The sequence below is a fragment of the Glossina fuscipes genome, unplaced genomic scaffold, assembly GCF_014805625.2.
Source record: "Glossina fuscipes isolate IAEA_lab_2018 unplaced genomic scaffold, Yale_Gfus_2 28, whole genome shotgun sequence".
Classification (NCBI taxonomy): Eukaryota; Metazoa; Arthropoda; class Insecta; order Diptera; family Glossinidae; genus Glossina; species Glossina fuscipes.
The window spans coordinates 7310502-7326123 of NW_023998423.1; the positions used below are offsets into that span (position 1 = coordinate 7310502).

Here is a 15622-nt window from a genome sequence, read left to right on the forward strand (position 1 = left end):
TGGAGATGCCGGGGATCGAACCCGGGGCCTTTCACATGCAAAGCGAACGCTCTACCACTGAGCTACATCCCCTACTTGCTGCCAGTTTACAACTATTGTACTCTTTTATACTTTTATATGAGATGAAAATTTTCTTTAACATATTATTAAAGTAATGACGAAAATTTTCTCGATATTGAAGAATTTTTTTAAAGTTGAATTTTTCAAAAGCAATGTAAAATCATTGAGTTTAATCATTGTTAACTTTGCCCTATGTTCTTTAGAAATATTCTGCTCCTGCTTTTTAGAAGTATAATAGAATATTTAATAGATGTATGCATTATACATATATAAAGGCTGCAGCACGTAATTAACTTTATACAAGACTACTTCAAGGTAATTGATTAATGTAATTTTCCAATCGGTCTAACAAGCATATGAGTGCTCGCTTGCTTCTTATGCATTCTTTGCATACGTACATTTGCACATGTATAAATAATTTTAATTAATATTGACATTCAACAAATGAATGCATAAGTTTGGATACAACATGCATTTGGGTAAATCATGCATTGATATATGATTAAGCCACAGTTATGAGTAAAATTGCAACCTTTCTTTTTTTTTTTTTTTGTTTTTAATAACTATTTCTTATAAAATTACATATTTATCAAAGCATCTTCAAAGAACTTATAAAAAGTTACAAAGTAACTATTGAATGATTTATAAACAAAATGTATGGATTTTAGTTGTTACGTAGGAAAACATTTTTAGAATTCTCTTTGAATGGAAATGCTTCTTACTGTCTTTGAAGAGGTAAGATTTTTTTTTTTTTTTTTTCCTTTCTCAAAGAGGACCGTAGCGTAGTTTAGCATGTTAGAAATTTAATCCCAAACATAATGTAATCGGACTCAGAGAAGACGAACAGGAGTCTTTATGTCTGAATTCATATTTCTTTGCTCTTGTAATAATGCATTGCATGTTTGCGCAAAGAAACTTAATATTGCGCCTAACCCAGTAGATACTGACAGTCATCCTCACAAGTGATGACATGCAGGTAATAAATGTTTCTTCGGCTTATGTAATTACCTTGTACGCAGTTTCGTCGAAAACGTTCAATCAAAACTATGAACTTTTGTTGGTTGATACCTTGAAGACTGGCAACAATGGGAAACCATGATTTTAAGTTGAAAAAAGTTTCGTCTCAAGAATCCATCCGCTGATTTAGCGCAAATTTTACTCCCAAGCGATTTCATTTGAACCGTACAATTTGCGATAGCTTCACCTTGCCACGCTCTATTTTAGTATAACAGTTACAAAAATATCTATTAATTGTGGACATGCCACGTAATATGCAACCATTTTGATTCAAAAAATATCTTTAAGAATTGTGTTTGTTAGAAGGATAATCTCGTACCTGACTTGCAGATTATTAATCGAGAATTTTTGGAATTTCCTTACGTTCAGATTGTTGTGCTAATTTTTAAAAAATTGTTCACCTTTTTCGTGAGTGAATTACATTTATTCTGAATCTCGTACCTGACTTGCAGTTTATTAATCGAGAATTTTTGGAATTTCCTTACGTTCAGATTGTTGTGCTAATTTTTAAAAAATTGTTCACCTTTTTCGTGACTGAATTACATTTATTCTGAATGTATCTAGAAATATATAAGCAAGCATGGTTAAATCAATTCAGAATTTTATTCTGATTAAAACTCTGCATATCATATATTAAGTGATTCCTACGTTCTAAATAAAAAAATTTTAATTACATTCATATATGCAAGCTTGTCGAAGTGATATTATTTCGCATAAAATTTTATCCACTACTGTAGAGTAAAAATTTTCGTAACCAAATTTTTCATCTACAATATAAACTTCTAAAAAACTATAATAATAAACTAAACGTATAAACTGAAATTCTTAGTAAAAGCCACAATTTTCCTAACCAACGCACACACGCGCACACGCACACAAACCAAATGTTAAAGCAAAAGATTTCCTGTAAAACTTTCAATCTTCTTCGGCAAGAGCTTAAGGAAAACCTACAAACGTATATCCATCCATAGGCATCTATCTGTAGGCATTTAATCTATATATTCTGTAATATATACAATTTAACAGAATACTTGATGTGTTCATTTATATACATATATATATATATATATATATATACATTTAATGCCATACGTGTATGTTCATGCAAAATAATTTGATTTGATTTCGTATTTAGTAAATACGAAAAAAGTTTATTTATTCATGATGGATTTGTGGGCTTGTAGTTGCGTATGTGTTTGCGATAATACCTGCATATATTTTATTGGGGATTTTTATTCAAACTTTTTCGCATTCAAATACGTTAATATGTATGCGTGTGCGTTTGCTTTATAAAATGTATAAGTTTACAGTCAAATTTAAAGAATTTTGTGAACTTCGTAGCCCGATACTCCTTTCCACTCCTTTAAATGTCTAATATATTAAGACATTTTATATGTTTTAACGCAAATAAACACAGGTAGAGAGAGCATTTACAACCTAAACAGGCAATTTATTGCAAATTTGCAGACCTATTTTATGCAACTATATGTGTTTATAGTCGGGCAAGATTCACTTTTAAGCATCTTACAATTCTTCATATACCTTTGTCATAATATGGTAATTTTTTTTTGTCAAAAGCTTTTTGATCTATTTTCTGTTTACATCATAGAATACCAAAAGTTACACTTTGTTGCCTTATAAAATGTTACACACCTTACTTGAGAAGAGATACGAAAAATAGATGTATATAATTCAAAGTTACGGTATTATATAAATACATCATATAACCATTCTGTAGCAAGTTTCATTAAAAAAAAACTAAAAAAAAAGAACTCGCAAAGGCTTAATTTTCGGAATAACCTTTATATGGGTGCAAGGTCAAAAAATTGTCTAATTTTAGTAAAGTTTTGCATATTGACTTACTATGCCAAATGGTAATATTTTATCATCTAATAATCGTTTTAGAATTTATATAGAGAAAGATTGTAAAAAAGTTTTGATCTCATCTATCCTTAACTGCGTTCGCCTTGAGGGCGAAATGTGTAACAAATATGATCAAAATATGTCGAAAATTGACACTTGTAGATGGAATACAAGAATATGTGGGTGGATATCAATCGGACCGACGGACAGAAATGCTTAAATCGTTTAAGAAAATAATTCAGAATCGTTTAAGGTAATAAAATTTGTCGAACCCTTCTGAGTGTTGCATACAGCGGGACAAATTCAATATAACTTACCGACGTAGACAATAAATGCATTGATCTTGTGCTTGCATGAGTAAAAACTTATGTGCATTTTTGCATGAAAGACTGCTGCTACTAGGATTAGAAAGTATTGGGAATTTATGGTTAGATAATCCTTAAATTTAAAGAGTTAACTATATACATAGTGACAGCAGTTCTTCGACAAGACGTTTCTTTGCAGCTGTTCCTTGTGTGATTGGATTTCAGAATTGCCTTCGAGCTTTGTAACATAACGACTGTTTGTTCGTAGTTCATAGTAATTTAGGTTAAGCATCTACGAACAGGCTGTGACTGGTGTATAACTTACTTTATTGCTGTTTGTATATCGGCATTGTGTTGACGCAGGAACGTTATTAAGTTTTGAATACCATACTCTCTCATCTCAATGGGGAAAACAGTAATGGAAAATGCCGAAGATCGCCAAATGTACTCATGTCAAAGCTTTTAAGAAATATGTAGACAAATGAGTGAAGCGTAATGGTCTCAGTAGATGTACTCAATACTTTTTGATTAAAGCATATATGCATTTAATATTTATTTATTTTGCCATTTTTTGTTAATTTAATGCAATTCATTACATGATATGAATAAGAAAGAATTGATTTGAGAATTTTTGAAAAATGTATTGACACTTAATAATTCATTTTAATGCAGACAAACACATAGACCTATAATATTTTAACAATGTGTGGCAACGTAGGATGGCTTCTATGTTATGTGGTGTAAGTAAAATATTAAAGATGTCATCTCTATTCCATTATTCCTCTGCCAATCAACATACGGTTAGTGTGAGCATTCCGGCAGAATCTGTTAAAACACTTAGAAAACATCACGCTGTACGGTTGTTATACCCTATACCACTTGTGATGCAGGATATATTAAGTTAGTGTGGTCGTATGTAACATATAGAAGAGCTTAAAATGGACCCATCTTTTATTCTACTGATCGTTTCAGAATCATAATCTGAATTGATCCAAGCCTGTCTGTCCGTCTGAATTCTGGCTATGTTTTTTTTTGGGTTCAAGTTATAGGTCGTGCTCAAGTTATAAATGAGATATTTTGATGAAATTTGATACAGTGACGTGTTTTGATCCAAGGACGAATGCTATTGAAAATGGTTGGAATCGGTCGAGCACTCTCTGAAAAACTGAAATTTTCGAAATTTCTCACAAAAGTGGCTAAGTAATAGTGTTTCGGCGTTGCAAATTGGTATCAAAAATTTGGATCGGCTGGGGCAATTTTTGAACCCCCCCTCATATAGCGCAAACTGAAGTTCATACGACAAAAAGGTTTAATTTCAATGCTTCACAATGAAAATTATATCATAATAGTAATTTAACATAAAAAAATTGACTGCACTAAATTTGAACCCTCTCCGCCTATTTTTTGAATCCTATCTTAATAAGGATTTCCACAAAAATCGATCTTTTGTAGAGTAGAAAATTCGAAGTTTTAATATGTGGTGATGGAAACTGGCCCATAAGATTATAGTAATTTGATACAAAGTTGAGCTCTACAAAATTTAGACCGTCTAAGCCTACACATGAAAAATATGCCTTTATATATAGAAACAAGATAAATAGTTTTTGTGTTCCATAATTAAAACAAAAATTGAATTGACTATACGTTCTTACTTACGTTCTTACTTGTTTTCAATTATGTAATTACATCGTAAGATTGGCCGTCAAACATCTTGATAAAATTCTTCAATGAAAGGATGCTGCTGCTACCGTAGAATATGCGATCAATTACGTAATCTTTTATGTCATGAAGTTTTTCTGTAAACAAATCTTCTTTGGAATGGAAAATATTCGTAAACTACAGTATATCGCAAAACCATGGTAAACGTCATCGTCAGCTATTAAATACCCTACATGTATGTGTGACACAATTCTTCACCTGTTTTCTTCATAACTAGTCATCAATTAGACTTTTTCTCATTGTTCAGGTGTTAGTGCAGATTTTGTAAAAACTTGTTTAAAGGAAAGAGAGAGAAAAGCAATTTATATTCAATAAGGTTCTCCATTGTGTCAAAACAAATTTATGGATGCGGCGGCATGCACACTGAAAATAAAAGTTCCTTGGCTAGACGTCAGACACAGAAATGGATAGACATGCATAACAAAAGGTGGCTTTATCACTGCTCATTCTGGGTCTCCCCGGCGAGGGCGTCCTTCCCTTGGAGAGCCATCGAGTACCGGTGGTCGTCTGTTCGCAGAGTACCTTACCGCGTAGTCAGCTTTAGTGGTGGTCCAGGATACAACCACATGCTTATGGAGGAGCCTAAAGATTCTGCAGTGTGATAAAGTGCCTGGCGTATGTTGGGTTGATATCTTCTCCTTGTACAACAAGCCTAAGGGGGACAGTAGATGGGTGACTTCAAAGGAAGTGTAGTTAATCCGAATGCAAGTGTGAGCATAATGGCTTCAGTCTGAACATGGTGGCTTCACCTGTCAACACGGTCCTAAGAATTAGCGCATCCCAGGATCCTTCAGGGGAAAGCTTACTCTTTTTTATACCAATCAAGGAGCTTCGGTGGAAACAGGTGTGCACAACGTTGATTTAACCAATGTGTAAGGCCTGACCGCTTGAGTGCGGCGAGAGAGTATTCGTGGTGGATGGGGTATCCCCAAAGGTAGGAGAATTAAATAAGTAATGATGCTTGCTAGGTCTCGCTCTGTCCAGAAGGGAAGGTTCGCACCATACTCCAACTTTCACTTGCACTATATCAAGACTAAGGAATAGGCTCTCTTTCCTGCAAAATTGCATTGCAAAGCTAAGGGGTTTCATAATTCACTCATTAATCGTCAATGGGAACCCGTCTAGGGAACCCGTCTCATTAGGGTTTCACACCAGGCGCGGACGCTGGCAAGTGACAATATTTATCTGGTTATTCTGGGTATTGGATAGTCACACGACTTCTCACGCTCTCTTGTAGTATAGGAAGGAATAACAGAAATTGGAGAAGTGACTGTTCTTAGACACTAGCGTTGTCGAGTACTCAAAATATTTTTCAGCAAATTTAATTATTTAAGTTATTTGTGTCGTTAGCATAGTTAGACTATATAAGCAAAATATTTTCGGAAGGCAAGGTCGGTCGAGTTAAGTGAGTTGAATTGCAGCAGTTGAACGGATAAGAACAGAGCAAGCATTAAAGGGTTGCAAATACAAGTTCGTGCAAATAATTTGTGAATCAAACGTTCTAAGAATTGTAAATAAAACCTATGCTATTTTAAAAGTCCCTGTATAGTGTTCCGGTTTCCAAATTTAATTTCAAAATAGATTGAATAATAAAAAAGATCGTTTTACGCTACAATGTTATTGTGCGCTACAATGGTAAGGCGACATTGAGTCTGGAATAGAACCACGTTTTTTATGCCAATCGATGCAGAATATTTTTTAAACTGATTTAAGCATGGCTGTCCATCCGTCTTTCTGTTTAATTCATAGACGCTGTTTTGATCGAAGAGCGAATGCTAGGGAATAGATCGAAGCATTTTAATTGCTGCGCATAATACCACTTCCTTTGAAAAAATATTCATACAAGTAGTCAGAAAAAAAATGTTCTTCTTTTAAAGTTATCACCAAAGATTTCCATTTGTCGAAGCATTAGCGGCACCCACGGGAACGATGCTTTACACAGTAAAGTACTTGTTCTTCTTGATCAGTAGCAAATTGTGAGTCGGCTTAGGCATGTTCCATTGTCCACTTGTGTAATGCTTGTGGTAAACATACTCCCTGTCGATAAAATTTACATATTCCTTCAATTAGTGAAAGGATTAGAATTTCTTGTACGAAGGCTGGTCAAAGGACACACTTACAGTACATAACATAACGTAAACCGAAAATAACTTTGCTTTCAAAAGCAAAAAAAAAGGTAGTTTTGCCTATTGATCACAAACTACAGTAAATGCAACGAAAAAAATTTCTACGTATGTTGTGTTAGTGATGCTATAGACTTTGTAAAATAATGCTGCGCTCGCATGGGTATTGACATTTCATTTTTGGCGTTTTTTTTTTAATATGCTTTCGAAGGAAACTATTATTCGATTGAATGGAATAATTTGATGAAGGTCCTCTAATATAAACGTTGTTGCAAAAAATAGGTCTTTATATGACAATAAAGTTTAATTTTTAGTATTTCATGAGAAAAATTAATAAAATTTTTAACAAAATTGTCTGCTGCTACGACATAATATTTTTGGAACACATCTACGCTTAAAGATGCTCGTGAAAGTCTATTTTCATTGGTTCAACGTATATGACTATGACGTGTCTTAATTTGTTTAAAGTTGTTGTTAGCATTTTAGCAACATTTTTTAGTATTGCGCGGCCATTGAGAAAATTTGAATAAACCGGGCAAAAGCGTACTCTTACTCGAGGTGCTTGAGTCAAGCTCGAAGCGATGCGGATCTGGTTACAACCACGCTCCAATACCATTACATCAATGAACAATACAACTTTGTCAACACTTTATGATCCATAGTAAAAGTTATTAATTTACTACAAGTATATGAAAGTTGGGGACAGAAAAGATTTCTTAATGACTAAAAACGATAGTTAGTTGAGTATGAGTTAAGATTATTTTAAAGACGAATACCTCTTCTTTTCTAATTTATTTATTATACTTTAACGAGCACACGCATATGAAAATTTATACTCCGCTTAGTTTATATATTACGAGCGATGGGAATGATTGGAAATCGTATAAAAGTCTTAAGTATTTAATCGCATTATTACTAAATGCATGTCATTTGAAATTCTCATTTTCTTCATTAGCTAATCAAATACGAAAGAAACATATACCGACATTTTAATATATGTACGTGTTTGCCTTTACACGCAAGCAGACAAATGAACGTTTACCCAGTTATGTCAAGTGAGTTCTGATCATTCGATCAACCGGCTAGCTATAGATTGCAAAATGTAATCAAAATAAATAATAAAAAAAAAATTCTTCTCAAATAATTAAAACCGAACCATTAGACACTCTACGTTAAAGTGAATGAAACAAGTGAATTTATCTCTGTGTGTGTAAGTAATAAAACAATTTTGAATAAAATTCTTTCAAAAAGAAAACACCTAAACGAGCCGATTTCGCAGCTAATGGAGAGTTTAAGTTTTGAATGATGATATTATTGTTGCTATACGTTTTTAAATTTTTATTACAATTCAATGCATTTTATTGCAATATTGAAAAATGTATTTTTCATAGACCAGCTAAACAAATAGTGGAGAAGCTTTACAGACTGCATGACTGTATGCAGTTGTAAAAATTATAAATAAATAAATATGAGTGTATAAGTCGAACAGTGTGCAGTATGCTTACGGCAGTGTACAAAGTACCAGCAGTATGCATGGTCGCATTAAAATTGAATACAATGCGTGCAAATTTAATTCCCAAAACCCCAAAAGCATAAAGTAAATTATTTCAATTTAAAATTACAATTGCATCTCCTCTCCCCGCCACGGCAGTGGCAGAGGCGCCCTAGACACGTTTAAGGGTGACACAAAAATTTAAATCGTTTAAGTATAGGTCGAGTATAGGAAAAATGTAAAAACATGCACAGAAATACATGCGTACATATCTATTTGTTAGCTCGTTCAGCAATCTGTTTTATCTACAAATTTGTATTGATTTGTCCGTCGCTTCATATGTCCATCACTACGTAATTTTCTATATATATATACATATATACATGTATACATATATGCATATATATATATATATATCCCGAGCTGTTTAAAAGTATGAGTGTAAGTGTGAGTATTTACTCTCTGGCAGAGTTTGCATACATTTGTGCGCGTATGTGGGTATAGATGCATGTGAGTCGAACGAGCATGAACGTATGGTTCTATGTTTATAACTGTTTGTTAGGCTATTCACTCATGGAAGTATTTCAATCTGTTAGTATATTATTTAACTTTTTATGCGTAAACCTGTTTATAAATATGTGTATTTCCATGTGTGTGTGTGTGTGTGTGTGTGTGTAGGTAAATAAATATTTTACATATGAGAAAATAAATAAATGTATATATGCATATATATATAGACATATATATATATCTACGTGTTTGTGTGAAAATGCAATGGAAAAGACAAAAACGTATAATATTCGAGTACTGTTCGATTTTGTTAAATGTTTGCTTAACGAAGAAGCTCATGAATCTTTATTATAATTAAATGATTATATTGTACTATATTTTTTAATTTTATTTATAGTTATGAAATTTAAAATTCATAGCTTATTTTAATCGCGTTACATCATAATACAAAAGAAATCTTTTTTTTAATATTGTCTTTACTACTAAAGACGGTTTTTATAACATACTAACGCTTCTTCCGGCATGATATTTTTACGCTGTACACCATTTGCTTGGATGCAATTTAAACATTTAACATGAATCTGATTTTTATTGTATCAATCAATTTAAAATCACTTTTGAAATTGATTTAGGCTTGGCTGTCCATCTGTCCGTTTGATATATGTTCAAGTATTTCTGCTCAGAGATGATAAATTTCGGGTGGTGTATACCAAGGTTCCATTTTGGGCCTGCTATCTTGATAAATAATCTTGGGGATTTGGTTGGTAAAGGCTGCGCTGTATAGAGATAAATAATTGCAATTGTTAACTCCTGAATGATAGATAATATGCTTTGCATTAGCTTTAGTAACACTAAAACCTTATTCTTCAATATAAAAATATATTCAACGTAATGTCTCGGGGTAACCGTTGAAGGCAAACTCAGCTTTGGCAATCACATTGGCAATGTCTTTGCTAAAGTTTGCCCTATGCACCGAAAACCGTACAATTTAAATTTATATCTCCCTTTGAAGGTTAACCATGGCATTGCGCATTCCCTCGTCATGACATGGCATATTAACTATTGTATCGCAGTGTTTTTTGGGTGCCCAAGATATAATTTAGATAGGCTTCACAGTATTGTTAATCGTACACCACCTTTTGTTTACAGTGTTAAAAATAGATATCTCCTCCTTCCCCTCCTTCATTCACGCTCTCGCGATTATCTAAAATTCAGGTTGCTTATCTAGAAGCTCGATCCTCAAGGCTTTTAATTTCATGACTGCAGTTTTCTAGATCGAATGAGAAGCCCTTTCATATTATATTACAGTTTCTTTTTGCGGCACTAAGCAATTGGCCTATGGCTTTATAGTTACTTAATAATTGTATAAGTGAAACGAAAATGGATTGCATTCGATTATTTTTATGGCCGCTTCCCATAGGATGTCTTATTTTAGAAAAGCTATTATGTGATACATATTTTCAATTTTCATGATTTGTTAACAAAAATCGCCGAGTAATGGGTTTTTTTGCATACTGCATCGATATGAAAAGTGTGGATCGGATGAGCATATTTTTAGAATTACTTTCTATAAAACCGTTCTTACGAAAAGTCAGACTTTGTTTTGGCAAAAAGGTTTTGGGACACAAAAAGGCAAAAAGTAATAAGACCTTTGAGAAAGAAAGTATTTCTGCTAAACTTATATCGCGCCAGTTCCCTTTTTGGACTACTTTTTTTCTATAAGCAAACCAAGCGTTTACGTGAAGACAACTTTTGAGTTATAGCTCTGATATGATTTGCATTAGCCGAAGTAATGTTGGTTATTAAACGGCCGGTCTTTCTCGACTATAATATTTGTAATCATTTTTTAAGAGAAAAGCGACCCTTACGTATATGGTGTAGGTAAAGCGTTAATAAACCCATAGCGGAATCACTTTCACCTTAGGTCAGTATGAGCACAGATTTTGGACTAAGGAACAAGGATATTGGAATAGCTTGGATGGAAAGAAATGCGATAGGATAATAATATCCGATGAGGTTATTAAGCACATATTAGATGCTTGCATCCCAGTCAGATTGCAATCATGCAAAGGGATGATTTTGCGCCTGTTAACCACTATTGCTGGTCTTCCAACAATACACCATTCAGCTTGTTCAGTCCGACATCTGATAGACGTCTGCAGTAACAGTGCCATTCGGTTTTAGCAGCTCCTAATACACTACACCCCTTGCTCATCCCACCATATGCACAGCAAAACATTGTGGACATGAATACCCCACTGCGGTGTCGATGTGGATGGCACTCCTGAGCTAGACCATGACTTTTTGCGCTTGAGACACACTTCTTATCGCCATCGAAAATACAATTTTAAGTGTTCCATAATTAGTGCCTATGTACAATGAATAACTTAATAGTACTAATTGTGGCATATGGTGATTGGCATGGTTGCAAGAGTTCTCGAGGACACTCTGTTGCAGTTCGAATCAGAAGTTCTGTCACATTCAACGTATTCACCAGACATGGCGCCTCCTGATTACCAGACCGGTGTGCAGACCGGTGCAACCTGGTTTGGCTAGCACGCGGTACCGCAAAGTTGAAGAAGTGCGAAAATTGGTCGATTATTGGACCGCTGCCAAAGCGATATCCTTTTTTCGACACTATATCGACATGTCGCCAGAAAGATGGAAAAAAGTTGTAGAAAATGATGGAAAGCATTTTGATTAATATACAGATTTCTCTCAATACATGCCTTTTTCAAGTGGAAAAACTATCAAAGTACATGCAACCATCGTTGCAGATCGCCGTGCGGTTTACTTTCAAACAGTTTTGATTACTTACTAATGGATTTTCCTATACAATAGATCGACTTGGCTTTCCAACTTCTTTGTAGGCATAGACTTGTCTGAGTAGATACACGTTTAGTTTCTTATTTATTGTTACTAGTTTTTTGTAGCGCTTGCTCCGATGATTGTTTGCTGCGTACTGCATACTTTGAGCATTCTTTTGGGGCAGAACTTTTTTGTTGATTGTGAATGACATTTTTTTGACAATCAAAACTAACATTTTTTATGCATCTTCTTCATGAGTTTTTTTTTTGTTTTTTTAGCATTCCTTGACCTTCATTAAATGTTCCCCTTTCTATGCTATTTATCTTTCTATGCTACAATTTACATGAAATCGACTAAAGCAACTAAATACACTTTACACTTTTCTTTGTCTTATTAGATAATATTGTTTTAAGCACAAAATCGCAAATAAAGTTAACGACAAATAGGTTTGAAATTCGACTACTTTTCTATTTGCTTTGTTTGAGCGTCTCTTTGTGCACTTGATGTAAAGTAAAGAGAAAGGAAACTTTTGCATACGTGTGTCTCTATTTGCGTTAATATAAATCGTTATATACTTGCGCATGCAAAATAGATGCAGTTGAGTGAATTTTCAGCGAAAGCAAGTCAAGTGAACTAAATTAAAGCGAAACAAAAAACTAAAGCGGTGATCTCATGACAAACCGAAGTGAGGTAACGAGGAAGGAACACTTAATGAAATATATGCTAACGATAAGGCAGTGGAGGATAAATGCATGGGGAATTGCTTTGGTTCAATTTAGATAGACAAATGGTTGGATATATATATATATATATATATATGATATGTAATTTGTATATTAAAGTTCTTTTGAATCCCGCTGTTTTGGGGAGATGCGTTCTTCTATGTTCTTTGCATCTTACTATTACGCTTGAGAAATGTAAAAATAAAATATTCTCCTAACACTTATTTTTGTGTTGTTCGTGCTGTGCGGCTGTTAAATTCACTATGTTCGTAATTATAGTCTAAGCGAAATATTATCGTATACCTGTACGCAGACATCTATATATATATGTATATATATATGTGTGTTTGCTAATTTATGTGAACTGCAAGCCTAACCAAGTGTAACTGTAGCAGGAACTTCGAACGCGATGTCATGTGTGGAAAGTGCGGCTTTTTGATTTACGTTCAATAATAATAATAATAATTATTTACATTGATATATACTTCCAATGCTCTTTAGAGAAACTTTTCGTTCAAGCCGATGCATGTATAAAGAAGCAAACAGTCGTCTTTACATATATATGCTCAAGATTTTATTCATAACATCAATATAAAGACAGTAAGAAGTTTTATCTTATGTCTAAAGTTCAAAGAAATTAATATTAATATTATAGGAAAGTAAACAGACAAAGTTTATATCGAATTGCCATTGTAAGGCAATGAAACTTGTCTACAACTAACTACAAGGTCGTATGGTTAAATTAAAGGGAAAAAATTAACAATAGATATCGTGTAGTATCTGATAGTTTCAAACAACGGTTGATTTCAATGGAAGCGACTATGGGAGGAAAAAGTGTCTCTATTGGCTTTACGAGGGCACCCACGATAATTACTGTTGAACTCTGTGTGTTCGACGCCACACAAATGAACGATAGTCTGCACCTACAATTGGTTAGAGGTTCCAGTTAGCGGATTTTGTGACTTCTACTAGAGTGAGAACATGAATTGTGGACCTCTTCCTCTGCACTGAAGAGGCGAGACCTATATAACATTCGTTATTTACCGCTCTCCCGATTTCGAGATAATGTCAGCCCGCCCGCGGGAAATAGACGTTCGCTGTCGACTTTCTACTTCTATTGGAATGAGTACATGAGTGTAGACCTCTTTCTCTGCACTGAAGAGATGAGACCGATATAACATTCGTTATTTACCGCTCTCCCGATTTCGAGATAATGGCAGCCCGCCCGCGGGAAATAGACGTTCGCTGTAGACTTTCTACTTCTAGTGGAATGAGTACATGAGTGTAGACCCCTTCCTCTGCACTGAAGAGGCGAGACGGATATAACATTCGTTATTTACCGCTCTCCCGATTTCGAGAAAATGTCAGCCCGCCCGCGGGAAATAGACATTCGCTGCAGTCTTTCTGCGAACAAGTGAAACTACGTGCAACTATTGTACACAGCGTTCCCAATTTATTGTTATTATCATTTAGGACAAGTTCCCCTTGGGCTAATTCGTCAGACTGGATGAAAGCATATATGTAGCTACACTCTTTTTAAGCCACAGTAGGTTTATCTTATGTATTTCCTTTTTAGGAATTCCTGTTGATAAAAAAAATCATTTACTCGTCGGGGTTCACTGCTCCTAACTGAAGAGTATTTTAAATCTTCAAAAAAAATGTTCTTTCTATCAAACTCACTCAAGCAAATTCAACTGTGAGCTATTGATTGGAGTGCCTTGCAAAAATTTGTCTGATATTTGTCATATTATCTCTTTGCCGGATTTCTTTTGCGTCAATAAATCCAGTCTCCTCAATATTTGTTTTTTAGCCCATTGACAAAATTCTTAATTTTTAAGATTGCTTTGTTAATCAACTAAATGGTGTTGTTTTGATCAGTTGACTCACATTCAACTCCGGTACTTATGAACTATGCTTGGCTCTCTGCTAAATGCATGCTTTTGTTTTTGCTCACTTGCGGCTCAGCGTATAAGAAGTTCGTGTGACTCCACGAAGAATTTGAGAGAGACTCTTCTTTTACTAGATCAAAATCATTTCCTAAATCGATTTAAGACCGGCCGTCCGTTTACCCGGCTATCCAAACGTCTGACGTCTGCCTGCTCAAGCTAGAAATCGTAAGCTTCGACATATTTGCTCGAAGCACGAACTTTATTAAAAATGCATTGGATTGATGATCAATCCGTATCCCATTTTGAGAAAGTCGTTGTCCGAAATTTCCCCGACAAACCATTGCAACACTTAGGAGAAAGCTTCCGCGACTATAGGGACTGTAATCCGTCTATTAATCTGCCCGACATTGAAAGTCCTTGCAGGCAATACTGAAAATGGGTCAAATTGGTCAAACTACTCACTTGCCACATAGCATAAGTTGAATATATCACTGTTTTTAAAACCAAAGCGTTGGAAATTTTGCTCATTACTTATAAGCTGCTACAATAAAAGTGAGTATATTCTGTTGTATGGTGGTGGATACAGCATATCTGGTCATAACCGAGCATAATTATCTTACTCGCTTTTCGTTTTCAGCTGGTTCTTTATTTTAGCTTTCAGTTTATTAAAATTCCTTCCGTCGAATCAAATCTGTAATTCCGCTCCGATGTGTAGAATCCACATATAACACTTGCCTACTTGCTTAAATTAACTTGCGGGTCTATGCATAGATAATTCTAAAATTTTTATATAAATTCTTACCGTTTAATGGCAAGATCATGAACACGTTTTGTTTTTTTTTTCATTTTATTTCTAACATCATAGTTCCTTTTCAGCAAAGAGGCGGTAGCTTAATTTCAATAATTACTTGGTCCGAGTACATTTTTATCTGTTGGTCTTCTTATATCTTCTTTATCGACATTTAAATAATTATCTAGTGTTTAATTGCCGGAGTACTGCTCCGCCTCTGTAATAAATTTAACAATTTTGGATTGGAAGCGTTGAGGAATTTCATTATTGCGTGAGTCGGCTGGCTATGCCATGCAGGTGAATAACATAAGTGAAAATGGATTT

At 34.3% G+C, this 15622-nt stretch overlaps 1 non-coding gene across 1 annotated transcript; it reads right to left on the reverse strand.

Annotated features, from left to right (window-relative positions):
* On the reverse strand, positions 1-72 carry Trnaa-ugc. The gene has a single exon. It is a non-coding gene; the product is annotated as a tRNA-Ala (tRNA).
* Positions 73-15622: the final 15550 nt, after the last annotated feature.